Here is a 23,678-nt window from a genome sequence, read left to right as displayed (position 1 = left end):
CGGTTTCGGAGCTGCAGCGCTATTCGGTCAAGGGCACTGGCGCCACGTTTTGCCTCTCGGTATGCCAAGTCGCGCCGTGCGGCCACAGTGAAATGAAGGAGCGTGTTGTAAAATTTGCAACAAAGAAAAAAAAATGTACTAGTAATAAAACTGAATTTGTCCGACAGAACATGTAAAATCAGACAATACATGATAACAGGCAGCAGGTATTTACTTGAGGCATAAGCAATGTTGTGCCCGCCTCGCCATACCTCTCTCAGCCGTTTCGCGTGCTTGTCCTTTTGATACAGGCCGATTGGAGAGCGTCAGCTCTCGCGTCAGCTGAGCAAAGTCGAGACAAGTCGAGACTCAAGGGGAATCGACGCACACGCTATAGGGTGGCCTGCAGCGAGTAAGATGGGGAAAGAAACATTAATTTAAGGACGCGTGGCAAAAGTACTCATACGCAAAAGTAAAAGCCTGCTGCGGTGGCCGGGAATCGAACCCGGATCAACTGCTTGGAAGGCAACTATGCTGACCATTACACCACCACCGCACGGTTTCCTTCCACGCCTCGCGAGCCGCGCTGTGTCTGCTTCCCGCCTGTCGGCGGCGGCCGAAGGTGGTCGTAGCTGTAGGCGCGTTACGGGGTAGGCGAGCCCATCCAGGCAGCGTCTCTAGGCACATTTCGCGTCCTTTGGCAAGAGTCGTCGCGTGCGTACTCCGCAAGAGTACTCAGACGATCATTTTTAAGCAGTGCGGTGCAGGATTCAGCGTCTGTAGCATTCTCTCGAGAGGATGCGACGGCGCTGGACGGCAGTCCCACTTTCCCCACAGACGTCTGCCGCGGAAAGCACCAGGAAGCTGTGAACTAGCTGAGCATCGGTGGTTCAGTGGTAGAATGCTCGCCTGCCACGCGGGCGGCCCGGGTTCGATTCCCGGCCGATGCATCGTTTTGTTTTTTCTCCGATAGTGGTGCTGCGTGTCTTTCGCACTCGAACTGCGTGAGCCATGAGAATGAACCGCGGGATTCCGTGTGGAAAGAAGCAATCATGCAGCGCGCACGACTGCTCGTTTGGACTCTTGCGTGCTATTGTACATACTGGCGTCGGCCTAGCATCGCAAGTTGCCTGCCGCGCCGGGAATGCACGTGTAGCAACAGAAAAAATGAGCCACGGAGTGCAGACTCTGTACCACTGGTATTCGGTACTTAGCAAGATTCCAGAAGGTGTGGCGATCGCCTGCCTCGGTAGCGCAGTAGGCAGCGCGTAAGTCTCATAATCTTAAGGTCGTGAGTTCGATCCTCACCCGGGGCATTTAATTTACTATCGTTCACAGCTAAGTCGACGGCTCTGGGGTTGCGAAGGAGCGAAACACTTAGTAGTTTGTTATCGACAAGGCTTCAACGACTCAGCGTGAAAATGTTTACTTCCCGTTATTACTAGTTGCAGTTCTTTTGTAAAATTTTCAAGAAAAAAAGTACTAGTAATAAAACTGAATTTCGTATGATATAACATGTAAAGTCACACAATGTATGACCTGCTATATAATGACAGGCAGCAGGTCTTTACTTGCGAAATAAGTAAATAAATATTACTACTTACAGCTTTGCTTTTCCTCCTACCGCTGCAACAACGAGGCCAAAAGCAATGGACTGTGACTTTTGCCATACGTGAGAAGATGCTCGCAAACAGGGAAAGTGCGTGACGGAATGCGAGTGGAGGGGGTATAAACCCGGAGAAGAATGTGCACGTCCGGTGTGGTCTAGTGGCTAGGATACCTGGCTTTCACCCAGGAGGCCCGGGTTCGATTCCCGGTACCGGAATGGAATTTTTTCGGAACAAATGACGACAAGTTTTGACCGTGCGAAATGCTGTTTCACGTCCTCCTCGCATTATAGCTACTGGTTGGTAAACGTCAGCTGACAACAGTCGAGAGAAACGGGCACGCAACGAAATTACTACGAGCAGCGGCATAGAGGGAGAAGAGACGCTGGTCCACTGTTGGATTGCTGCCATAGAAATGTTACATGGCAATACGCAGACCAATTCCCGCGAAGCAATGGGAGAATGTCTGCACCGAGGCCCGTTAGCTCAGTTGGTTAGAGCGTCGTGCTAATAACGCGAAGGTCGTGGGTTCGATCCCCCCACGGGCCACTACGATTTTACTATTTCAAAAAGGCAACGCCGATTTCCCCGCGGAAGTATGGTGACAAAGAAATCGTCACATTGTGTGGCAGCTGATAGGGGACCCGAACGCGACTTGTCGGGACGCGCTAAAACATTTCACTGGTCACAGCACGCTCAACACACAGTTTCTCGTCCGATCACCACAACTGCGCGACGTTGGGCGTTGTCAGTGCTTGGGCGGGTGACCGCCTGCGAATATAGGACACTGTCGACAGTTTCAATTCGTATTTCTCTTTCCTCTTCGGTTTCGGAGCTGCAGCGCTATTCGGTCAAGGGCACTGGCGCCACGTTTTGCCTCTCGGTATGCCAAGTCGCGCCGTGCGGCCACAGTGAAATGAAGGAGCGTGTTGTAAAATTTGCAACAAAGAAAAAAAAATGTACTAGTAATAAAACTGAATTTGTCCGACAGAACATGTAAAATCAGACAATACATGATAACAGGCAGCAGGTATTTACTTGAGGCATAAGTAATGTTGTGCCCGCCTCGCCATACCTCTCTCAGTCGTTTCGCGTGCTTGTCCTTTTGATATAGGCCGATTGGAGAGCGTCAGCTCTCGCGTCAGCTGAGCAAAGTCGAGACAAGTCGAGACTCAAGGGGAATCGACGCACACGCTATAGGGTGGCCTGCAGCGAGTAAGATGGGGAAAGAAACATTAATTTAAGGACGCGTGGCAAAAGTACTCATACGCAAAAGTAAAAGCCTGCTGCGGTGGCCGGGAATCGAACCCGGATCAACTGCTTGGAAGGCAACTATGCTGACCATTACACCACCACCGCACGGTTTCCTTCCACGCCTCGCGAGCCGCGCTGTGTCTGCTTCCCGCCTGTCGGCGGCGGCCGAAGGTGGTCGTAGCTGTAGGCGCGTTACGGGGTAGGCGAGCCCATCCAGGCAGCGTCTCTAGGCACATTTCGCGTCCTTTGGCAAGAGTCGTCGCGTGCGTACTCCGCAAGAGTACTCAGACGATCATTTTTAAGCAGTGCGGTGCAGGATTCAGCGTCTGTAGCATTCTCTCGAGAGGATGCGACGGCGCTGGACGGCAGTCCCACTTTCCCCACAGACGTCTGCCGCGGAAAGCACCAGGAAGCTGTGAACTAGCTGAGCATCGGTGGTTCAGTGGTAGAATGCTCGCCTGCCACGCGGGCGGCCCGGGTTCGATTCCCGGCCGATGCATCGTTTTGTTTTTTCTCCGATAGTGGTGCTGCGTGTCTTTCGCACTCGAACTGCGTGAGCCATGAGAATGAACCGCGGGATTCCGTGTGGAAAGAAGCAATCATGCAGCGCGCACGACTGCTCGTTTGGACTCTTGCGTGCTATTGTACATACTGGCGTCGGCCTAGCATCGCAAGTTGCCTGCCGCGCCGGGAATGCACGTGTAGCAACAGAAAAAATGAGCCACGGAGTGCAGACTCTGTACCACTGGTATTCGGTACTTAGCAAGATTCCAGAAGGTGTGGCGATCGCCTGCCTCGGTAGCGCAGTAGGCAGCGCGTAAGTCTCATAATGTTAAGGTCGTGAGTTCGATCCTCACCCGGGGCATTTAATTTACTATCGTTCACAGCTAAGTCGACGGCTCTGGGGTTGCGAAGGAGCGAAACACTTAGTAGTTTGTTATCGACAAGGCTTCAACGACTCAGCGTGAAAATGTTTACTTCCCGTTATTACTAGTTGCAGTTCTTTTGTAAAATTTTCAAGAAAAAAAGTACTAGTAATAAAACTGAATTTCGTATGATATAACATGTAAAGTCACACAATGTATGACCTGCTATATAATGACAGGCAGCAGGTCTTTACTTGCGAAATAAGTAAATAAATATTACTACTTACAGCTTTGCTTTTCCTCCTACCGCTGCAACAACGAGGCCAAAAGCAATGGACTGTGACTTTTGCCATACGTGAGAAGATGCTCGCAAACAGGGAAAGTGCGTGACGGAATGCGAGTGGAGGGGGTATAAACCCGGAGAAGAATGTGCACGTCCGGTGTGGTCTAGTGGCTAGGATACCTGGCTTTCACCCAGGAGGCCCGGGTTCGATTCCCGGTACCGGAATGGAATTTTTTCGGAACAAATGACGACAAGTTTTGACCGTGCGAAATGCTGTTTCACGTCCTCCTCGCATTATAGCTACTGGTTGGTAAACGTCAGCTGACAACAGTCGAGAGAAACGGGCACGCAACGAAATTACTACGAGCAGCGGCATAGAGGGAGAAGAGACGCTGGTCCACTGTTGGATTGCTGCCATAGAAATGTTACATGGCAATACGCAGACCAATTCCCGCGAAGCAATGGGAGAATGTCTGCACCGAGGCCCGTTAGCTCAGTTGGTTAGAGCGTCGTGCTAATAACGCGAAGGTCGTGGGTTCGATCCCCCCACGGGCCACTACGATTTTACTATTTCAAAAAGGCAACGCCGATTTCCCCGCGGAAGTATGGTGACAAAGAAATCGTCACATTGTGTGGCAGCTGATAGGGGACCCGAACGCGACTTGTCGGGACGCGCTAAAACATTTCACTGGTCACAGCACGCTCAACACACAGTTTCTCGTCCGATCACCACAACTGCGCGACGTTGGGCGTTGTCAGTGCTTGGGCGGGTGACCGCCTGCGAATATAGGACACTGTCGACAGTTTCAATTCGTATTTCTCTTTCCTCTTCGGTTTCGGAGCTGCAGCGCTATTCGGTCAAGGGCACTGGCGCCACGTTTTGCCTCTCGGTATGCCAAGTCGCGCCGTGCGGCCACAGTGAAATGAAGGAGCGTGTTGTAAAATTTGCAACAAAGAAAAAAAAATGTACTAGTAATAAAACTGAATTTGTCCGACAGAACATGTAAAATCAGACAATACATGATAACAGGCAGCAGGTATTTACTTGAGGCATAAGTAATGTTGTGCCCGCCTCGCCATACCTCTCTCAGTCGTTTCGCGTGCTTGTCCTTTTGATATAGGCCGATTGGAGAGCGTCAGCTCTCGCGTCAGCTGAGCAAAGTCGAGACAAGTCGAGACTCAAGGGGAATCGACGCACACGCTATAGGGTGGCCTGCAGCGAGTAAGATGGGGAAAGAAACATTAATTTAAGGACGCGTGGCAAAAGTACTCATACGCAAAAGTAAAAGCCTGCTGCGGTGGCCGGGAATCGAACCCGGATCAACTGCTTGGAAGGCAACTATGCTGACCATTACACCACCACCGCACGGTTTCCTTCCACGCCTCGCGAGCCGCGCTGTGTCTGCTTCCCGCCTGTCGGCGGCGGCCGAAGGTGGTCGTAGCTGTAGGCGCGTTACGGGGTAGGCGAGCCCATCCAGGCAGCGTCTCTAGGCACATTTCGCGTCCTTTGGCAAGAGTCGTCGCGTGCGTACTCCGCAAGAGTACTCAGACGATCATTTTTAAGCAGTGCGGTGCAGGATTCAGCGTCTGTAGCATTCTCTCGAGAGGATGCGACGGCGCTGGACGGCAGTCCCACTTTCCCCACAGACGTCTGCCGCGGAAAGCACCAGGAAGCTGTGAACTAGCTGAGCATCGGTGGTTCAGTGGTAGAATGCTCGCCTGCCACGCGGGCGGCCCGGGTTCGATTCCCGGCCGATGCATCGTTTTGTTTTTTCTCCGATAGTGGTGCTGCGTGTCTTTCGCACTCGAACTGCGTGAGCCATGAGAATGAACCGCGGGATTCCGTGTGGAAAGAAGCAATCATGCAGCGCGCACGACTGCTCGTTTGGACTCTTGCGTGCTATTGTACATACTGGCGTCGGCCTAGCATCGCAAGTTGCCTGCCGCGCCGGGAATGCACGTGTAGCAACAGAAAAAATGAGCCACGGAGTGCAGACTCTGTACCACTGGTATTCGGTACTTAGCAAGATTCCAGAAGGTGTGGCGATCGCCTGCCTCGGTAGCGCAGTAGGCAGCGCGTAAGTCTCATAATGTTAAGGTCGTGAGTTCGATCCTCACCCGGGGCATTTAATTTACTATCGTTCACAGCTAAGTCGACGGCTCTGGGGTTGCGAAGGAGCGAAACACTTAGTAGTTTGTTATCGACAAGGCTTCAACGACTCAGCGTGAAAATGTTTACTTCCCGTTATTACTAGTTGCAGTTCTTTTGTAAAATTTTCAAGAAAAAAAGTACTAGTAATAAAACTGAATTTCGTATGATATAACATGTAAAGTCACACAATGTATGACCTGCTATATAATGACAGGCAGCAGGTCTTTACTTGCGAAATAAGTAAATAAATATTACTACTTACAGCTTTGCTTTTCCTCCTACCGCTGCAACAACGAGGCCAAAAGCAATGGACTGTGACTTTTGCCATACGTGAGAAGATGCTCGCAAACAGGGAAAGTGCGTGACGGAATGCGAGTGGAGGGGGTATAAACCCGGAGAAGAATGTGCACGTCCGGTGTGGTCTAGTGGCTAGGATACCTGGCTTTCACCCAGGAGGCCCGGGTTCGATTCCCGGTACCGGAATGGAATTTTTTCGGAACAAATGACGACAAGTTTTGACCGTGCGAAATGCTGTTTCACGTCCTCCTCGCATTATAGCTACTGGTTGGTAAACGTCAGCTGACAACAGTCGAGAGAAACGGGCACGCAACGAAATTACTACGAGCAGCGGCATAGAGGGAGAAGAGACGCTGGTCCACTGTTGGATTGCTGCCATAGAAATGTTACATGGCAATACGCAGACCAATTCCCGCGAAGCAATGGGAGAATGTCTGCACCGAGGCCCGTTAGCTCAGTTGGTTAGAGCGTCGTGCTAATAACGCGAAGGTCGTGGGTTCGATCCCCCCACGGGCCACTACGATTTTACTATTTCAAAAAGGCAACGCCGATTTCCCCGCGGAAGTATGGTGACAAAGAAATCGTCACATTGTGTGGCAGCTGATAGGGGACCCGAACGCGACTTGTCGGGACGCGCTAAAACATTTCACTGGTCACAGCACGCTCAACACACAGTTTCTCGTCCGATCACCACAACTGCGCGACGTTGGGCGTTGTCAGTGCTTGGGCGGGTGACCGCCTGCGAATATAGGACACTGTCGACAGTTTCAATTCGTATTTCTCTTTCCTCTTCGGTTTCGGAGCTGCAGCGCTATTCGGTCAAGGGCACTGGCGCCACGTTTTGCCTCTCGGTATGCCAAGTCGCGCCGTGCGGCCACAGTGAAATGAAGGAGCGTGTTGTAAAATTTGCAACAAAGAAAAAAAAATGTACTAGTAATAAAACTGAATTTGTCCGACAGAACATGTAAAATCAGACAATACATGATAACAGGCAGCAGGTATTTACTTGAGGCATAAGTAATGTTGTGCCCGCCTCGCCATACCTCTCTCAGTCGTTTCGCGTGCTTGTCCTTTTGATATAGGCCGATTGGAGAGCGTCAGCTCTCGCGTCAGCTGAGCAAAGTCGAGACAAGTCGAGACTCAAGGGGAATCGACGCACACGCTATAGGGTGGCCTGCAGCGAGTAAGATGGGGAAAGAAACATTAATTTAAGGACGCGTGGCAAAAGTACTCATACGCAAAAGTAAAAGCCTGCTGCGGTGGCCGGGAATCGAACCCGGATCAACTGCTTGGAAGGCAACTATGCTGACCATTACACCACCACCGCACGTTTTCCTTCCACGCCTCGCGAGCCGCGCTGTGTCTGCTTGCCGCCTGTCGGCGGCGGCCGAAGGTGGTCGTAGCTGTAGGCGCGTTACGGGGTAGGCGAGCCCATCCAGGCAGCGTCTCTAGGCACATTTCGCGTCCTTTGGCAAGAGTCGTCGCGTGCGTACTCCGCAAGAGTACTCAGACGATCATTTTTAAGCAGTGCGGTGCAGGATTCAGCGTCTGTAGCATTCTCTCGAGAGGATGCGACGGCGCTGGACGGCAGTCCCACTTTCCCCACAGACGTCTGCCGCGGAAAGCACCAGGAAGCTGTGAACTAGCTGAGCATCGGTGGTTCAGTGGTAGAATGCTCGCCTGCCACGCGGGCGGCCCGGGTTCGATTCCCGGCCGATGCATCGTTTTGTTTTTTCTCCGATAGTGGTGCTGCGTGTCTTTCGCACTCGAACTGCGTGAGCCATGAGAATGAACCGCGGGATTCCGTGTGGAAAGAAGCAATCATGCAGCGCGCACGACTGCTCGTTTGGACTCTTGCGTGCTATTGTACATACTGGCGTCGGCCTAGCATCGCAAGTTGCCTGCCGCGCCGGGAATGCACGTGTAGCAACAGAAAAAATGAGCCACGGAGTGCAGACTCTGTACCACTGGTATTCGGTACTTAGCAAGATTCCAGAAGGTGTGGCGATCGCCTGCCTCGGTAGCGCAGTAGGCAGCGCGTAAGTCTCATAATGTTAAGGTCGTGAGTTCGATCCTCACCCGGGGCATTTAATTTACTATCGTTCACAGCTAAGTCGACGGCTCTGGGGTTGCGAAGGAGCGAAACACTTAGTAGTTTGTTATCGACAAGGCTTCAACGACTCAGCGTGAAAATGTTTACTTCCCGTTATTACTAGTTGCAGTTCTTTTGTAAAATTTTCAAGAAAAAAAGTACTAGTAATAAAACTGAATTTCGTATGATATAACATGTAAAGTCACACAATGTATGACCTGCTATATAACGACAGGCAGCAGGTCTTTACTTGCGAAATAAGTAAATAAATATTACTACTTACAGCTTTGCTTTTCCTCCTACCGCTGCAACAACGAGGCCAAAAGCAATGGACTGTGACTTTTGCCATACGTGAGAAGATGCTCGCAAACAGGGAAAGTGCGTGACGGAATGCGAGTGGAGGGGGTATAAACCCGGAGAAGAATGTGCACGTCCGGTGTGGTCTAGTGGCTAGGATACCTGGCTTTCACCCAGGAGGCCCGGGTTCGATTCCCGGTACCGGAATGGAATTTTTTCGGAACAAATGACGACAAGTTTTGACCGTGCGAAATGCTGTTTCACGTCCTCCTCGCATTATAGCTACTGGTTGGTAAACGTCAGCTGACAACAGTCGAGAGAAACGGGCACGCAACGAAATTACTACGAGCAGCGGCATAGAGGGAGAAGAGACGCTGGTCCACTGTTGGATTGCTGCCATAGAAATGTTACATGGCAATACGCAGACCAATTCCCGCGAAGCAATGGGAGAATGTCTGCACCGAGGCCCGTTAGCTCAGTTGGTTAGAGCGTCGTGCTAATAACGCGAAGGTCGTGGGTTCGATCCCCCCACGGGCCACTACGATTTTACTATTTCAAAAAGGCAACGCCGATTTCCCCGCGGAAGTATGGTGACAAAGAAATCGTCACATTGTGTGGCAGCTGATAGGGGACCCGAACGCGACTTGTCGGGACGCGCTAAAACATTTCACTGGTCACAGCACGCTCAACACACAGTTTCTCGTCCGATCACCACAACTGCGCGACGTTGGGCGTTGTCAGTGCTTGGGCGGGTGACCGCCTGCGAATATAGGACACTGTCGACAGTTTCAATTCGTATTTCTCTTTCCTCTTCGGTTTCGGAGCTGCAGCGCTATTCGGTCAAGGGCACTGGCGCCACGTTTTGCCTCTCGGTATGCCAAGTCGCGCCGTGCGGCCACAGTGAAATGAAGGAGCGTGTTGTAAAATTTGCAACAAAGAAAAAAAAATGTACTAGTAATAAAACTGAATTTGTCCGACAGAACATGTAAAATCAGACAATACATGATAACAGGCAGCAGGTATTTACTTGAGGCATAAGTAATGTTGTGCCCGCCTCGCCATACCTCTCTCAGTCGTTTCGCGTGCTTGTCCTTTTGATATAGGCCGATTGGAGAGCGTCAGCTCTCGCGTCAGCTGAGCAAAGTCGAGACAAGTCGAGACTCAAGGGGAATCGACGCACATGCTATAGGGTGGCCTGCAGCGAGTAAGATGGGGAAAGAAACATTAATTTAAGGACGCGTGGCAAAAGTACTCATACGCAAAAGTAAAAGCCTGCTGCGGTGGCCGGGAATCGAACCCGGATCAACTGCTTGGAAGGCAACTATGCTGACCATTACACCACCACCGCACGGTTTCCTTCCACGCCTCGCGAGCCGCGCTGTGTCTGCTTCCCGCCTGTCGGCGGCGGCCGAAGGTGGTCGTAGCTGTAGGCGCGTTACGGGGTAGGCGAGCCCATCCAGGCAGCGTCTCTAGGCACATTTCGCGTCCTTTGGCAAGAGTCGTCGCGTGCGTACTCCGCAAGAGTACTCAGACGATCATTTTTAAGCAGTGCGGTGCAGGATTCAGCGTCTGTAGCATTCTCTCGAGAGGATGCGACGGCGCTGGACGGCAGTCCCACTTTCCCCACAGACGTCTGCGCGGAAAGCACCAGGCAGCACGTCGCGCGGAGCTCCGCTGCCGTCGTCGATTTGTTTACATCGCCGGGACTTTGGCGCTTCGTTCTTCGTGATTTCTGACTTCAAGATTTGTAAGTAACAAAATGTCGACATTTTCGAGAGCTAACACCGCTCAGTGTGTCTTTGATAGAAGTGCTGTCCGCCCTACCGCATTTGAAATACACGAATGGTTATTCGAAGACTTAAAGATACCGGAAGAAATCGTAGACACCTTTCAATTGGACTTTGTTCAGTATTGCTTGTTCTTGAAATTTACCTCTGGTGACATGTGTGAAAAATTTGTTGCTAAATTTGGTGGCAGTCGCCGTTTTAAACATGCAGACGGCAGTATTAGTACTGTGCAAATCGTGGCGTCAGGGTATGGAATTCGAACTGTCCGTGTTTTTAATGTACCACCGGAATGCCCTGATCAAATTTTATCTCGTGCTTTGTCTCGTTTTGGTGACGTTTTGAATATTACAATGGAGAAGTGGTCGAGTGCATACCGTTACAAAGTAGCTAGTGGTGTGCGTAGTGTCCGGATGGATTTGAGACAACATATTCCTTCCTATTTTGTAATCGGTGGGGTTCGTGCACAAATCTCATATATCGGGCAACCGCCGACATGTGCCGTATGCCATTCCACGGAACATTTGAGGGGTGACTGCCCTCGCCGGCGGCCAGTTCAGTTACCGCGCGAAGATGTTGTGGGTGGTGGCGATAAGTTTGTGCCCCTCTTGAGTGAGATTGTAGCAGGAACATCCTCTACCGGTCCGACCGACCATCCGACCGACCGACCGACGGCCGTTGTTTCCGTCGAAGACACGCCTGTCGCGAATCATAGTAACACGACTGCCGGGCAGGAGGAAATGGAGGTTGTCCAGGACCCGCCTACCCCGACCGACCGGGTTGATGACGAAAGGGACATACGCCCTGTTACTACTGCTGCCGTTCAATCGGAGTCGGTGGAGGCGACAGACGCTTCTTTACCCCCGCCGTCCCTCCCGGTACCACCTTCTGCCGATACTGTACCGCTTTCAGCGGAAAGCAAAAAGCAACGTCGCCAGCGGGGCAAGGGTAAACAGGTCAAGGATCAGAACCCGGCCGTCCTCGCGAATCCGCCAGCCACGGAGAGTGGCAGTGAAAGTGAGGCAATGTCACAGGGTTCCTCCCGTAGTAGCAGCCCCGCCAGGACAGAGAAGATTCGAGCACACACTGAACGGTTGAAACAATTTCTCAGTGCCGGGAAGGAACAGGACGTTGCCGCTGCGAAGCGTAAATTGGAGCAGAGCAGTGAGCAGTCACCACAGCGCCTGCGCAAACATTCTGTGCCGTCACAGCCGGCCGTCGCATCGCGCGGCGGCCAGGCGGAAGCCACCAAGCCGTCGAGCGACGCACGACCACCCCCGCCACCTGACACTCACAGCCCGTGGTGGCAGCAGCAGGAGGACGAGGGGGGCCAGTAGAAATGCGCGCAGACCCACATCGTTGTCATGAGTCCACCTACATTGCGCTTGACCTAGAAACGAATGTGTCTTGAACTGTGTCCAGTGTATTGTTGTGCCATGTTTTTTTTTAGACTTGCTACTAACCACTACAGTGTTTTAAGAACTATTGAAATTTCCATTTTATGCCAGCTGCCATTCATTTAAGTGTCAGTCCAGCGTTTTTATCACTTCGTTGGTGCTTTTTATATTGCTCTGTCTTGTCCATCTGCTTAAAATGTCCACGGACCCACACCCATCGAGTGTGTTTTCTGTTTTGACATTAAACGTTGCCGGTATCTCAGCGGTGCACAAGGTAGCTGCTTTTAAAGATGTATTATATCATGGAAATTTTAGTATTGCCCTTCTTCAAGAAGTGTCTAGTGATGTTTTTAGCAATATTCCAGGCTACGATGCTATTTACAATCTTAATAGTGACAATAACTGTGGCACAGCAATTTTATTTAAGTCGTTTTTCGAACCTACGGACATCAGACTTCTCCCTGATGGTCGTGTACTGGCGTGTGTCATTGCGGGCGTCCAATTTGTCAACGTGTATGTGCCCTCGGGGACTGATCAAAAACGCACAAGAGCTCGTTTTTTTACCACGGACGTATGCCCCTTTTTGGCTACGGCTCGTCCCATTATATTCGGTGGTGATTTCAATTGTGTTGTTGCCAATGCGGACCAATATCCCACCCCCACTAAATGTGCAGAACTGAATACCCTTTTAACTGCAGCGGAATTGCGTGATTCGTGGCGTCACTACCACCCCATCATGACGCAGTATACGCACTTTTCTACAGGAGGAGCCAGTAGAATTGATAGAATCTACGTATCACGGGAGCTAACAGACGCTTTATGCGCAGTCGAAGTTCTGCCTGTCGCCATGAGTGATCATTGTGGCTACGTGTGTGCTTTGCGGTTGCAGTGCTGTCGCACGAAATCTCTTCCAACATATTGGAAATTGAATACCGGGTATCTGGGTGCCGAAGGGCTCCGTGCGGAGGTGCGTGTTGCGTGGCAGCGGTGTTTAGCGACAGTCCACAATTACGGGTCCTGCATCGAGTGGTGGGTGGCGCATGCCAAACCAATTTTGCGGAAGGCGGCGCAATTATATAGTCGCGAAGCGAGTTACTGGCACAGGCGTACGTTGGCATTTTATCAGCAGTGCTTACAGGATGCTATCAATTCACCTGTTGGCCCCGACGCCAACGTTAGACTCCGTCTGAGCAAAATTAAAGCCAGAATTCTGCGGTTGCACCGGGAAAGGTCGAAAGGTTTAACGATTCGGAGCCGTCCCTTGTGCCACATCGATGACGAGGAGCCGTCGCTCTATCATCTTGCCCGGGAGAAGAAACAGGCTCGCAAAAAGTATATTGATGCGTTGGAAACTGATGCGGGGATTGTCTTATCGCAGCGGCACGAAATTGTCCGCCATATCGCCGACTATTATACTTCGCTTTTTCACGACGCTACCGCGGACGGCGAGGCCACGCGGCTTTTATTACAAGACTTAGTCGACTGCTTGTCCGATCATGACCGTGAAGAGCTGGTTGCAGAGGTGTCGAACCAGGAAGTATTACAGATATTGAAAGCCAGTACAACGGGCAAGTCGCCTGGACCCGACGGTCTTCCTACAGAATTTTATATTGCTTTCTGGGATATTGTAGGGGACAAATTTACGGTGGTGGTGAACGAAGTGCTTCGCGGCATTGCCATCCCGAGTCAGTTTCGCGAAGGGCACATTGTTCTTATCCCCAAAAAACGGGGTACGTGCCGTGTCACCGATCTGAGGCCAATTACGCTGTTAAATGCTGATTACAAGCTGGCGGCCAGATGTGTTGCGGCGAAGATGCAGGCAGTCATGGACAATGTCATCTGTCCATATCAATCTTGCGGCGTTAAGAGGCGGACCATATTCAATGCGGCATCAACCTATCGTGACGTCATCGCTTACTCCGCCGTCCACCGACTTTCAGCAGCAGTCCTTTCTGTGGACTTTGCGAATGCGTTTGACAGGATGAGCCACGATTATTTGATGCGAGTTCTGGAAAGGATGGGTTTTGGCTTCCGCTTCCTTCGCGTGATTCGCCATTTCCTGACAGGGGCCAGTTCGGTGGTGACAATTAATGGATGGCGAACGCCACCTATAGTTCTTAGTAGATCGGTGCGACAGGGCTGTCCCTTATCTATGTACCTTTTTGTAATTGCTTTGGACCCACTGTTGCGAGCGCTAGACCGCACGATAGGCGGCGTGGATATTCATCGTGCCTCAGTGAAGTGTCTCGCTTACGCTGACGACGTAGGTGTTTTTATCGGCGACGACACCGATTTTCATCAAATCCGGCCCTTACTGGGGTTGTATGAATGTGCGTCGGGTGCCCTGATTAATCCAAGGAAGACTGTACTGATTCCTTTAGGAAATTGCGAAGTGGATCCCGATCAGACTTGGTTTCGAGTAGCCCGTACTCATACGATCTTGGGCCTCGATGTTACCGCTAATCCTCAGCAGATGCGGGCGCGCACCTGGCGCCGGCTGCTCAATCATGTCAAAGGCCTCTGTAAGACTTACGCCAGCCGACGCCTCACCCTCCTCCAGAAGGTCGACCTAATTAACAGCGCCGTGTATTCCAAGGCCTGGTACGTGGCACAACTCCTGGACGTGCCACGACCACTCGCCCGGTCATTCTCGCAGGCCGCGTACTGGCTCCTGTGGCGCCACGAAATTTTCAAGGTTCGGGCGGCGACCTGCGTCCTCGACACCACCTTCGGGGGACTCGGCCTCGTAGATTTTTCCCGGAAGTGTTCGGCGCTGCTGGTGCACCGCACGGCCGCCCTGCAAGCTGACAGCCCGGATGGAACGGCGGCGGCCTTGCTCGTCGCTTACCGGCCGCCCTCCGAGAGCGCACCGGTGTCCGTGGTGGGCATCCCGTATCAACTCGGCTACGTCAGAGCTTACTACCTGCAGCGGAGCTACGTACTGGACACGGCGCTGGACAGGAACCGGAATGTTCGCGGATTGTATGCGGCAATGGTGGGGAGGCCACCCCCTCACAAGCTCGCTCTTCGCTTCCCCGCGACCAACTGGCGGCAAGTGTGGCTTAATATTCATCACTCAGTGTTGCCCTCCGGCGTTCGGTCCCAGTGGTATAAACTGGTCAACAATACGGTGGCCACGAACCAACGTCTCTCGGACATCCGCCTGCTACCGTCTGCCAACTGTGGTGCTTGCGGCGTTCCAGACACACGGGAGCATCGCTTTCAATGTCGCCTTGTGTCGGCCGTCTGGGAACTGTGTAGGGTCATGGTGGCTCTGATCAATAGGACGACACCCTCACACGTGACTGTCAATGATGTTCTTGCGCCAGGTTTTAAACCGTTCCCTCGCGCGAAGCACAATACAATGGTGTGGCTCCTAGGCCACACGGTCTTTGCAATTCTGGACTGCCAAGTTAAGGACGTGTATACTTATTTAGCGTACATGTGGGATGCACATTCCCATGTAAAGCGGCTCAAGCATTACAACGAACTTTTTGCCAATTTTCTACGTGCGGCGTTACAACATGGTTACGCGAAGACGTTCACTCATTGATAAACGGAAAACTCTATTGAAGACTGAGGAGGCTATCTCTTATTGTTCATTTTTCACTCATTTTTGTTTGCATTTCACCTGATGGTTTTGTTGCGTCTGTGAGGATATTATGCGCTGCAGCAGAAAACTATTTTTCAATTCTTTTATCTGACTTACAGCAGTGATGCATTTCGTTTCTCACATGGAAGTGACAATATTATTTTACTTTCCTTTCCCTACCTTCTTCTTATGAACTTCGGAGTGGGTTTTTAGTTTGTCTTCTCCAAGCGCATCTTGTTCTCCAAGAATGGAATGGCATTTATTGTGTTTTATTGTGTTTTATTTTTTACAAAGAAGAACTCTCTTAAGACTTTTAGTTACTAGTCGCCTGTGGCTTCTTTTAGGATGGAGATTTTATTTTGTTATTTTCACCGTTTGAAGATGTACGGTGTCTTTTATTGTGCATTACATGGATTGACAGCGGATTTGACTATGTGGAAGGATTTATTGATTTTTATTTATTTATTGATTTATTGATTTCACACCACGATCCACATGAGAAGCCGTCAGCGACGAGCATATACCACAACAGATATGATAGCGTTGAAGCTCGCCGATGAAGGCACACTTTGGTGAGAGCAAGGAGGGCTATAAGGGGAGTTGGGAGGCCCTAAAAATATAAAAAAAAAAAAAAAAAAAAAAAAAAAAAAAAAAAAAGTGGTAGAATGCTCGCCTGCCACGCGGGCGGCCCGGGTTCGATTCCCGGCCGATGCATCGTTTTGTTTTTTCTCCGATAGTGGTGCTGCGTGTCTTTCGCACTCGAACTGCGTGAGCCATGAGAATGAACCGCGGGATTCCGTGTGGAAAGAAGCAATCATGCAGCGCGCACGACTGCTCGTTTGGACTCTTGCGTGCTATTGTACATACTGGCGTCGGCCTAGCATCGCAAGTTGCCTGCCGCGCCGGGAATGCACGTGTAGCAACAGAAAAAATGAGCCACGGAGTGCAGACTCTGTACCACTGGTATTCGGTACTTAGCAAGATTCCAGAAGGTGTGGCGATCGCCTGCCTCGGTAGCGCAGTAGGCAGCGCGTAAGTCTCATAATCTTAAGGTCGTGAGTTCGATCCTCACCCGGGGCATTTAATTTACTATCGTTCACAGCTAAGTCGACGGCTCTGGGGTTGCGAAGGAGCGAAACACTTAGTAGTTTGTTATCGACAAGGCTTCAACGACTCAGCGTGAAAATGTTTACTTCCCGTTATTACTAGTTGCAGTTCTTTTGTAAAATTTTCAAGAAAAAAAGTACTAGTAATAAAACTGAATTTCGTATGATATAACATGTAAAGTCACACAATGTATGACCTGCTATATAATGACAGGCAGCAGGTCTTTACTTGCGAAATAAGTAAATAAATATTACTACTTACAGCTTTGCTTTTCCTCCTACCGCTGCAACAACGAGGCCAAAAGCAATGGACTGTGACTTTTGCCATACGTGAGAAGATGCTCGCAAACAGGGAAAGTGCGTGACGGAATGCGAGTGGAGGGGGTATAAACCCGGAGAAGAATGTGCACGTCCGGTGTGGTCTAGTGGCTAGGATACCTGGCTTTCACCCAGGAGGCCCGGGTTCGATTCCCGGTACCGGAATGGAATTTTTTCGGAACAAATGACGACAAGTTTTGACCGTGCGAAATGCTGTTTCACGTCCTCCTCGCATTATAGCTACTGGTTGGTAAACGTCAGCTGACAACAGTCGAGAGAAACGGGCACGCAACGAAATTACTACGAGCAGCGGCATAGAGGGAGAAGAGACGCTGGTCCACTGTTGGATTGCTGCCATAGAAATGTTACATGGCAATACGCAGACCAATTCCCGCGAAGCAATGGGAGAATGTATGCACCGAGGCCCGTTAGCTCAGTTGGTTAGAGCGTCGTGCTAATAACGCGAAGGTCGTGGGTTCGATCCCCCCACGGGCCACTACGATTTTACTATTTCAAAAAGGCAACGCCGATTTCCCCGCGGAAGTATGGTGACAAAGAAATCGTCACATTGTGTGGCAGCTGATAGGGGACCCGAACGCGACTTGTCGGGACGCGCTAAAACATTTCACTGGTCACAGCACGCTCAACACACAGTTTCTCGTCCGATCACCACAACTGCGCGACGTTGGGCGTTGTCAGTGCTTGGGCGGGTGACCGCCTGCGAATATAGGACACTGTCGACAGTTTCAATTCGTATTTCTCTTTCCTCTTCGGTTTCGGAGCTGCAGCGCTATTCGGTCAAGGGCACTGGCGCCACGTTTTGCCTCTCGGTATGCCAAGTCGCGCCGTGCGGCCACAGTGAAATGAAGGAGCGTGTTGTAAAATTTGCAACAAAGAAAAAAAAATGTACTAGTAATAAAACTGAATTTGTCCGACAGAACATGTAAAATCAGACAATACATGATAACAGGCAGCAGGTATTTACTTGAGGCATAAGTAATGTTGTGCCCGCCTCGCCATACCTCTCTCAGTCGTTTCGCGTGCTTGTCCTTTTGATATAGGCCGATTGGAGAGCGTCAGCTCTCGCGTCAGCTGAGCAAAGTCGAGACAAGTCGAGACTCAAGGGGAATCGACGCACACGCTATAGGGTGGCCTGCAGCGAGTAAGATGGGGAAAGAAACATTAATTTAAGGACGCGTGGCAAAAGTACTCATACGCAAAAGTAAAAGCCTGCTGCGGTGGCCGGGAATCGAACCCGGATCAACTGCTTGGAAGGCAACTATGCTGACCATTACACCACCACCGCACGGTTTCCTTCCGCGCCTCGCGAGCCGCGCTGTGTCTGCTTCCCGCCTGTCGGCGGCGGCCGAAGGTGGTCGTAGCTGTAGGCGCGTTACGGGGTAGGCGAGCCCATCCAGGCAGCGTCTCTAGGCACATTTCGCGTCCTTTGGCAAGAGTCGTCGCGTGCGTACTCCGCAAGAGTACTCAGACGATCATTTTTAAGCAGTGCGGTGCAGGATTCAGCGTCTGTAGCATTCTCTCGAGAGGATGCGACGGCGCTGGACGGCAGTCCCACTTTCCCCACAGACGTCTGCCGCGGAAAGCACCAGGAAGCTGTGAACTAGCTGAGCATCGGTGGTTCAGTGGTAGAATGCTCGCCTGCCACGCGGGCGGCCCGGGTTCGATTCCCGGCCGATGCATCGTTTTGTTTTTTCTCCGATAGTGGTGCTGCGTGTCTTTCGCACTCGAACTGCGTGAGCCATGAGAATGAACCGCGGGATTCCGTGTGGAAAGAAGCAATCATGCAGCGCGCACGACTGCTCGTTTGGACTCTTGCGTGCTATTGTACATACTGGCGTCGGCCTAGCATCGCAAGTTGCCTGCCGCGCCGGGAATGCACGTGTAGCAACAGAAAAAATGAGCCACGGAGTGCAGACTCTGTACCACTGGTATTCGGTACTTAGCAAGATTCCAGAAGGTGTGGCGATCGCCTGCCTCGGTAGCGCAGTAGGCAGCGCGTAAGTCTCATAATCTTAAGGTCGTGAGTTCGATCCTCACCCGGGGCATTTAATTTACTATCGTTCACAGCTAAGTCGACGGCTCTGGGGTTGCGAAGGAGCGAAACACTTAGTAGTTTGTTATCGACAAGGCTTCAACGACTCAGCGTGAAAATGTTTACTTCCCGTTATTACTAGTTGCAGTTCTTTTGTAAAATTTTCAAGAAAAAAAGTACTAGTAATAAAACTGAATTTCGTATGATATAACATGTAAAGTCACACAATGTATGACCTGCTATATAATGACAGGCAGCAGGTCTTTACTTGCGAAATAAGTAAATAAATATTACTACTTACAGCTTTGCTTTTCCTCCTACCGCTGCAACAACGAGGCCAAAAGCAATGGACTGTGACTTTTGCCATACGTGAGAAGATGCTCGCAAACAGGGAAAGTGCGTGACGGAATGCGAGTGGAGGGGGTATAAACCCGGAGAAGAATGTGCACGTCCGGTGTGGTCTAGTGGCTAGGATACCTGGCTTTCACCCAGGAGGCCCGGGTTCGATTCCCGGTACCGGAATGGAATTTTTTCGGAACAAATGACGACAAGTTTTGACCGTGCGAAATGCTGTTTCACGTCCTCCTCGCATTATAGCTACTGGTTGGTAAACGTCAGCTGACAACAGTCGAGAGAAACGGGCACGCAACGAAATTACTACGAGCAGCGGCATAGAGGGAGAAGAGACGCTGGTCCACTGTTGGATTGCTGCCATAGAAATGTTACATGGCAATACGCAGACCAATTCCCGCGAAGCAATGGGAGAATGTCTGCACCGAGGCCCGTTAGCTCAGTTGGTTAGAGCGTCGTGCTAATAACGCGAAGGTCGTGGGTTCGATCCCCCCACGGGCCACTACGATTTTACTATTTCAAAAAGGCAACGCCGATTTCCCCGCGGAAGTATGGTGACAAAGAAATCGTCACATTGTGTGGCAGCTGATAGGGGACCCGAACGCGACTTGTCGGGACGCGCTAAAACATTTCACTGGTCACAGCACGCTCAACACACAGTTTCTCGTCCGATCACCACAACTGCGCGACGTTGGGCGTTGTCAGTGCTTGGGCGGGTGACCGCCTGCGAATATAGGACACTGTCGACAGTTTCAATTCGTATTTCTCTTTCCTCTTCGGTTTCGGAGCTGCAGCGCTATTCGGTCAAGGGCACTGGCGCCACGTTTTGCCTCTCGGTATGCCAAGTCGCGCCGTGCGGCCACAGTGAAATGAAGGAGCGTGTTGTAAAATTTGCAACAAAGAAAAAAAAATGTACTAGTAATAAAACTGAATTTGTCCGACAGAACATGTAAAATCAGACAATACATGATAACAGGCAGCAGGTATTTACTTGAGGCATAAGTAATGTTGTGCCCGCCTCGCCATACCTCTCTCAGTCGTTTCGCGTGCTTGTCCTTTTGATATAGGCCGATTGGAGAGCGTCAGCTCTCACGTCAGCTGAGCAAAGTCGAGACAAGTCGAGACTCAAGGGGAATCGACGCACACGCTATAGGGTGGCCTGCAGCGAGTAAGATGGGGAAAGAAACATTAATTTAAGGACGCGTGGCAAAAGTACTCATACGCAAAAGTAAAAGCCTGCTGCGGTGGCCGGGAATCGAACCCGGATCAACTGCTTGGAAGGCAACTATGCTGACCATTACACCACCACTGCACGGTTTCCTTCCACGCCTCGCGAGCCGCGCTGTGTCTGCTTCCCGCCTGTCGGCGGCGGCCGAAGGTGGTCGTAGCTGTAGGCGCGTTACGGGGTAGGCGAGCCCATCCAGGCAGCGTCTCTAGGCACATTTCGCGTCCTTTGGCAAGAGTCGTCGCGTGCGTACTCCGCAAGAGTACTCAGACGATCATTTTTAAGCAGTGCGGTGCAGGATTCAGCGTCTGTAGCATTCTCTCGAGAGGATGCGACGGCGCTGGACGGCAGTCCCACTTTCCCCACAGACGTCTGCCGCGGAAAGCACCAGGAAGCTGTGAACTAGCTGAGCATCGGTGGTTCAGTGGTAGAATGCTCGCCTGCCACGCGGGCGGCCCGGGTTCGATTCCCGGCCGATGCATCGTTTTGTTTTTTCTCCGATAGTGGTGCTGCGTGTCTTTCGCACTCGAACTGCGTGAGCCATGAGAATGAACCGCGGGATTCCGTGTGGAAAGAAGCAATCATGCAGCGCGCACGACTGCTCGTTTGGACTCTTGCGTGCTATTGTACATACTGGCGTCGGCCTAGCATCGCAAGTTGCCTGCCGCGCCGGGAATGCACGTGTAGCAACAGAAAAAATGAGCCACGGAGTGCAGACTCTGTACCACTGGTATTCGGTACTTAGCAAGATTCCAGAAGGTGTGGCGATCGCCTGCCTCGGTAGCGCAGTAGGCAGCGCGTAAGTCTCATAATCTTAAGGTCGTGAGTTCGATCCTCACCCGGGGCATTTAATTTACTATCGTTCACAGCTAAGTCGACGGCTCTGGGGTTGCGAAGGAGCGAAACACTTAGTAGTTTGTTATCGACAAGGCTTCAACGACTCAGCGTGAAAATGTTTACTTCCCGTTATTACTAGTTGCAGTTCTTTTGTAAAATTTTCAAGAAAAAAAGTACTAGTAATAAAACTGAATTTCGTATGATATAACATGTAAAGTCACACAATGTATGACCTGCTATATAATGACAGGCAGCAGGTCTTTACTTGCGAAATAAGTAAATAAATATTACTACTTACAGCTTTGCTTTTCCTCCTACCGCTGCAACAACGAGGCCAAAAGCAATGGACTGTGACTTTTGCCATACGTGAGAAGATGCTCGCAAACAGGGAAAGTGCGTGACGGAATGCGAGTGGAGGGGGTATAAACCCGGAGAAGAATGTGCACGTCCGGTGTGGTCTAGTGGCTAGGATACCTGGCTTTCACCCAGGAGGCCCGGGTTCGATTCCCGGTACCGGAATGGAATTTTTTCGGAACAAATGACGACAAGTTTTGACCGTGCGAAATGCTGTTTCACGTCCTCCTCGCATTATAGCTACTGGTTGGTAAACGTCAGCTGACAACAGTCGAGAGAAACGGGCACGCAACGAAATTACTACGAGCAGCGGCATAGAGGGAGAAGAGACGCTGGTCCACTGTTGGATTGCTGCCATAGAAATGTTACATGGCAATACGCAGACCAATTCCCGCGAAGCAATGGGAGAATGTCTGCACCGAGGCCCGTTAGCTCAGTTGGTTAGAGCGTCGTGCTAATAACGCGAAGGTCGTGGGTTCGATCCCCCCACGGGCCACTACGATTTTACTATTTCAAAAAGGCAACGCCGATTTCCCCGCGGAAGTATGGTGACAAAGAAATCGTCAGATTGTGTGGCAGCTGATAGGGGACCCGAACGCGACTTGTCGGGACGCGCTAAAACATTTCACTGGTCACAGCACGCTCAACACACAGTTTCTCGTCCGATCACCACAACTGCGCGACGTTGGGCGTTGTCAGTGCTTGGGCGGGTGACCGCCTGCGAATATAGGACACTGTCGACAGTTTCAATTCGTATTTCTCTTTCCTCTTCGGTTTCGGAGCTGCAGCGCTATTCGGTCAAGGGCACTGGCGCCACGTTTTGCCTCTCGGTATGCCAAGTCGCGCCGTGCGGCCACAGTGAAATGAAGGAGCGTGTTGTAAAATTTGCAACAAAGAAAAAAAAATGTACTAGTAATAAAACTGAATTTGTCCGACAGAACATGTAAAATCAGACAATACATGATAACAGGCAGCAGGTATTTACTTGAGGCATAAGTAATGTTGTGCCCGCCTCGCCATACCTCTCTCAGTCGTTTCGCGTGCTTGTCCTTTTGATATAGGCCGATTGGAGAGCGTCAGCTGAGCAAAGTCGAGACAAGTCGAGACTCAAGGGGAATCGACGCACACGCTATAGGGTGGCCTGCAGCGAGTAAGATGGGGAAAGAAACATTAATTTAAGGACGCGTGGCAAAAGTACTCATACGCAAAAGTAAAAGCCTGCTGCGGTGGCCGGGAATCGAACCCGGATCAACTGCTTGGAAGGCAACTATGCTGACCATTACACCACCACCGCACGGTTTCCTTCCACGCCTCGCGAGCCGCGCTGTGTCTGCTTCCCGCCTGTCGGCGGCGGCCGAAGGTGGTCGTAGCTGTAGGCGCGTTACGGGGTAGGCGAGCCCATCCAGGCAGCGTCTCTAGGCACATTTCGCGTCCTTTGGCAAGAGTCGTCGCGTGCGTACTCCGCAAGAGTACTCAGACGATCATTTTTAAGCAGTGCGGTGCAGGATTCAGCGTCTGTAGCATTCTCTCGAGAGGATGCGACGGCGCTGGACGGCAGTCCCACTTTCCCCACAGACGTCTGCCGCGGAAAGCACCAGGAAGCTGTGAACTAGCTGAGCATCGGTGGTTCAGTGGTAGAATGCTCGCCTGCCACGCGGGCGGCCCGGGTTCGATTCCCGGCCGATGCATCGTTTTGTTTTTTCTCCGATAGTGGTGCTGCGTGTCTTTCGCACTCGAACTGCGTGAGCCATGAGAATGAACCGCGGGATTCCGTGTGGAAAGAAGCAATCATGCAGCGCGCACGACTGCTCGTTTGGACTCTTGCGTGCTATTG

At 51.2% G+C, this 23,678-nt stretch overlaps 36 non-coding genes across 36 annotated transcripts; 28 read left to right on the top strand and 8 right to left on the bottom strand.

Annotated features, from left to right (window-relative positions):
- Positions 1-463: 463 nt before the first annotated feature.
- On the bottom strand, positions 464-535 carry Trnag-ucc (transfer RNA glycine (anticodon UCC)). The gene has a single exon. It is a non-coding gene; the product is annotated as a tRNA-Gly (tRNA).
- A 323-nt stretch (positions 536-858) lies between these two features.
- On the top strand, positions 859-929 carry Trnag-gcc (transfer RNA glycine (anticodon GCC)). Its single transcript has one exon. It is a non-coding gene; the product is annotated as a tRNA-Gly (tRNA).
- A 293-nt stretch (positions 930-1,222) lies between these two features.
- Positions 1,223-1,295, top strand: Trnam-cau (transfer RNA methionine (anticodon CAU)). The gene has a single exon. It is a non-coding gene; the product is annotated as a tRNA-Met (tRNA).
- A 437-nt stretch (positions 1,296-1,732) lies between these two features.
- Positions 1,733-1,804, top strand: Trnae-uuc (transfer RNA glutamic acid (anticodon UUC)). Its single transcript has one exon. It is a non-coding gene; the product is annotated as a tRNA-Glu (tRNA).
- A 257-nt stretch (positions 1,805-2,061) lies between these two features.
- Positions 2,062-2,135, top strand: Trnai-aau (transfer RNA isoleucine (anticodon AAU)). Its single transcript has one exon. It is a non-coding gene; the product is annotated as a tRNA-Ile (tRNA).
- A 738-nt stretch (positions 2,136-2,873) lies between these two features.
- Positions 2,874-2,945, bottom strand: Trnag-ucc (transfer RNA glycine (anticodon UCC)). The gene has a single exon. It is a non-coding gene; the product is annotated as a tRNA-Gly (tRNA).
- A 323-nt stretch (positions 2,946-3,268) lies between these two features.
- Positions 3,269-3,339, top strand: Trnag-gcc (transfer RNA glycine (anticodon GCC)). Its single transcript has one exon. It is a non-coding gene; the product is annotated as a tRNA-Gly (tRNA).
- A 293-nt stretch (positions 3,340-3,632) lies between these two features.
- On the top strand, positions 3,633-3,705 carry Trnam-cau (transfer RNA methionine (anticodon CAU)). Its single transcript has one exon. It is a non-coding gene; the product is annotated as a tRNA-Met (tRNA).
- Positions 3,706-4,142: 437 nt separating this feature from the next.
- Positions 4,143-4,214, top strand: Trnae-uuc (transfer RNA glutamic acid (anticodon UUC)). Its single transcript has one exon. It is a non-coding gene; the product is annotated as a tRNA-Glu (tRNA).
- A 257-nt stretch (positions 4,215-4,471) lies between these two features.
- Positions 4,472-4,545, top strand: Trnai-aau (transfer RNA isoleucine (anticodon AAU)). The gene has a single exon. It is a non-coding gene; the product is annotated as a tRNA-Ile (tRNA).
- A 738-nt stretch (positions 4,546-5,283) lies between these two features.
- On the bottom strand, positions 5,284-5,355 carry Trnag-ucc (transfer RNA glycine (anticodon UCC)). Its single transcript has one exon. It is a non-coding gene; the product is annotated as a tRNA-Gly (tRNA).
- A 323-nt stretch (positions 5,356-5,678) lies between these two features.
- Trnag-gcc (transfer RNA glycine (anticodon GCC)) lies at positions 5,679-5,749 on the top strand. Its single transcript has one exon. It is a non-coding gene; the product is annotated as a tRNA-Gly (tRNA).
- Positions 5,750-6,042: 293 nt separating this feature from the next.
- On the top strand, positions 6,043-6,115 carry Trnam-cau (transfer RNA methionine (anticodon CAU)). Its single transcript has one exon. It is a non-coding gene; the product is annotated as a tRNA-Met (tRNA).
- A 437-nt stretch (positions 6,116-6,552) lies between these two features.
- Trnae-uuc (transfer RNA glutamic acid (anticodon UUC)) lies at positions 6,553-6,624 on the top strand. Its single transcript has one exon. It is a non-coding gene; the product is annotated as a tRNA-Glu (tRNA).
- A 257-nt stretch (positions 6,625-6,881) lies between these two features.
- Trnai-aau (transfer RNA isoleucine (anticodon AAU)) lies at positions 6,882-6,955 on the top strand. Its single transcript has one exon. It is a non-coding gene; the product is annotated as a tRNA-Ile (tRNA).
- Positions 6,956-7,693: 738 nt separating this feature from the next.
- Positions 7,694-7,765, bottom strand: Trnag-ucc (transfer RNA glycine (anticodon UCC)). Its single transcript has one exon. It is a non-coding gene; the product is annotated as a tRNA-Gly (tRNA).
- A 323-nt stretch (positions 7,766-8,088) lies between these two features.
- Positions 8,089-8,159, top strand: Trnag-gcc (transfer RNA glycine (anticodon GCC)). The gene has a single exon. It is a non-coding gene; the product is annotated as a tRNA-Gly (tRNA).
- A 293-nt stretch (positions 8,160-8,452) lies between these two features.
- Trnam-cau (transfer RNA methionine (anticodon CAU)) lies at positions 8,453-8,525 on the top strand. Its single transcript has one exon. It is a non-coding gene; the product is annotated as a tRNA-Met (tRNA).
- A 437-nt stretch (positions 8,526-8,962) lies between these two features.
- Positions 8,963-9,034, top strand: Trnae-uuc (transfer RNA glutamic acid (anticodon UUC)). The gene has a single exon. It is a non-coding gene; the product is annotated as a tRNA-Glu (tRNA).
- A 257-nt stretch (positions 9,035-9,291) lies between these two features.
- Positions 9,292-9,365, top strand: Trnai-aau (transfer RNA isoleucine (anticodon AAU)). The gene has a single exon. It is a non-coding gene; the product is annotated as a tRNA-Ile (tRNA).
- A 738-nt stretch (positions 9,366-10,103) lies between these two features.
- Positions 10,104-10,175, bottom strand: Trnag-ucc (transfer RNA glycine (anticodon UCC)). Its single transcript has one exon. It is a non-coding gene; the product is annotated as a tRNA-Gly (tRNA).
- Positions 10,176-16,607: 6,432 nt separating this feature from the next.
- Trnam-cau (transfer RNA methionine (anticodon CAU)) lies at positions 16,608-16,680 on the top strand. Its single transcript has one exon. It is a non-coding gene; the product is annotated as a tRNA-Met (tRNA).
- A 437-nt stretch (positions 16,681-17,117) lies between these two features.
- On the top strand, positions 17,118-17,189 carry Trnae-uuc (transfer RNA glutamic acid (anticodon UUC)). Its single transcript has one exon. It is a non-coding gene; the product is annotated as a tRNA-Glu (tRNA).
- A 257-nt stretch (positions 17,190-17,446) lies between these two features.
- Positions 17,447-17,520, top strand: Trnai-aau (transfer RNA isoleucine (anticodon AAU)). Its single transcript has one exon. It is a non-coding gene; the product is annotated as a tRNA-Ile (tRNA).
- A 738-nt stretch (positions 17,521-18,258) lies between these two features.
- Trnag-ucc (transfer RNA glycine (anticodon UCC)) lies at positions 18,259-18,330 on the bottom strand. Its single transcript has one exon. It is a non-coding gene; the product is annotated as a tRNA-Gly (tRNA).
- A 323-nt stretch (positions 18,331-18,653) lies between these two features.
- Trnag-gcc (transfer RNA glycine (anticodon GCC)) lies at positions 18,654-18,724 on the top strand. The gene has a single exon. It is a non-coding gene; the product is annotated as a tRNA-Gly (tRNA).
- Positions 18,725-19,017: 293 nt separating this feature from the next.
- Positions 19,018-19,090, top strand: Trnam-cau (transfer RNA methionine (anticodon CAU)). The gene has a single exon. It is a non-coding gene; the product is annotated as a tRNA-Met (tRNA).
- A 437-nt stretch (positions 19,091-19,527) lies between these two features.
- Positions 19,528-19,599, top strand: Trnae-uuc (transfer RNA glutamic acid (anticodon UUC)). The gene has a single exon. It is a non-coding gene; the product is annotated as a tRNA-Glu (tRNA).
- Positions 19,600-19,856: 257 nt separating this feature from the next.
- Trnai-aau (transfer RNA isoleucine (anticodon AAU)) lies at positions 19,857-19,930 on the top strand. Its single transcript has one exon. It is a non-coding gene; the product is annotated as a tRNA-Ile (tRNA).
- Positions 19,931-20,668: 738 nt separating this feature from the next.
- On the bottom strand, positions 20,669-20,740 carry Trnag-ucc (transfer RNA glycine (anticodon UCC)). The gene has a single exon. It is a non-coding gene; the product is annotated as a tRNA-Gly (tRNA).
- A 323-nt stretch (positions 20,741-21,063) lies between these two features.
- Trnag-gcc (transfer RNA glycine (anticodon GCC)) lies at positions 21,064-21,134 on the top strand. The gene has a single exon. It is a non-coding gene; the product is annotated as a tRNA-Gly (tRNA).
- A 293-nt stretch (positions 21,135-21,427) lies between these two features.
- Trnam-cau (transfer RNA methionine (anticodon CAU)) lies at positions 21,428-21,500 on the top strand. The gene has a single exon. It is a non-coding gene; the product is annotated as a tRNA-Met (tRNA).
- Positions 21,501-21,937: 437 nt separating this feature from the next.
- Positions 21,938-22,009, top strand: Trnae-uuc (transfer RNA glutamic acid (anticodon UUC)). Its single transcript has one exon. It is a non-coding gene; the product is annotated as a tRNA-Glu (tRNA).
- Positions 22,010-22,266: 257 nt separating this feature from the next.
- Positions 22,267-22,340, top strand: Trnai-aau (transfer RNA isoleucine (anticodon AAU)). Its single transcript has one exon. It is a non-coding gene; the product is annotated as a tRNA-Ile (tRNA).
- A 726-nt stretch (positions 22,341-23,066) lies between these two features.
- Trnag-ucc (transfer RNA glycine (anticodon UCC)) lies at positions 23,067-23,138 on the bottom strand. Its single transcript has one exon. It is a non-coding gene; the product is annotated as a tRNA-Gly (tRNA).
- A 323-nt stretch (positions 23,139-23,461) lies between these two features.
- On the top strand, positions 23,462-23,532 carry Trnag-gcc (transfer RNA glycine (anticodon GCC)). Its single transcript has one exon. It is a non-coding gene; the product is annotated as a tRNA-Gly (tRNA).
- Positions 23,533-23,678: the final 146 nt, after the last annotated feature.

The sequence above is a fragment of the Schistocerca cancellata genome, unplaced genomic scaffold (genome assembly GCF_023864275.1).
Source record: "Schistocerca cancellata isolate TAMUIC-IGC-003103 unplaced genomic scaffold, iqSchCanc2.1 HiC_scaffold_318, whole genome shotgun sequence".
Lineage (NCBI taxonomy): Eukaryota > Metazoa > Arthropoda > Insecta > Orthoptera > Acrididae > Schistocerca > Schistocerca cancellata.
The sequence above is the reverse complement of the archived record's forward strand: the minus strand, read 5'-3'. Positions and strand labels throughout refer to the sequence as shown.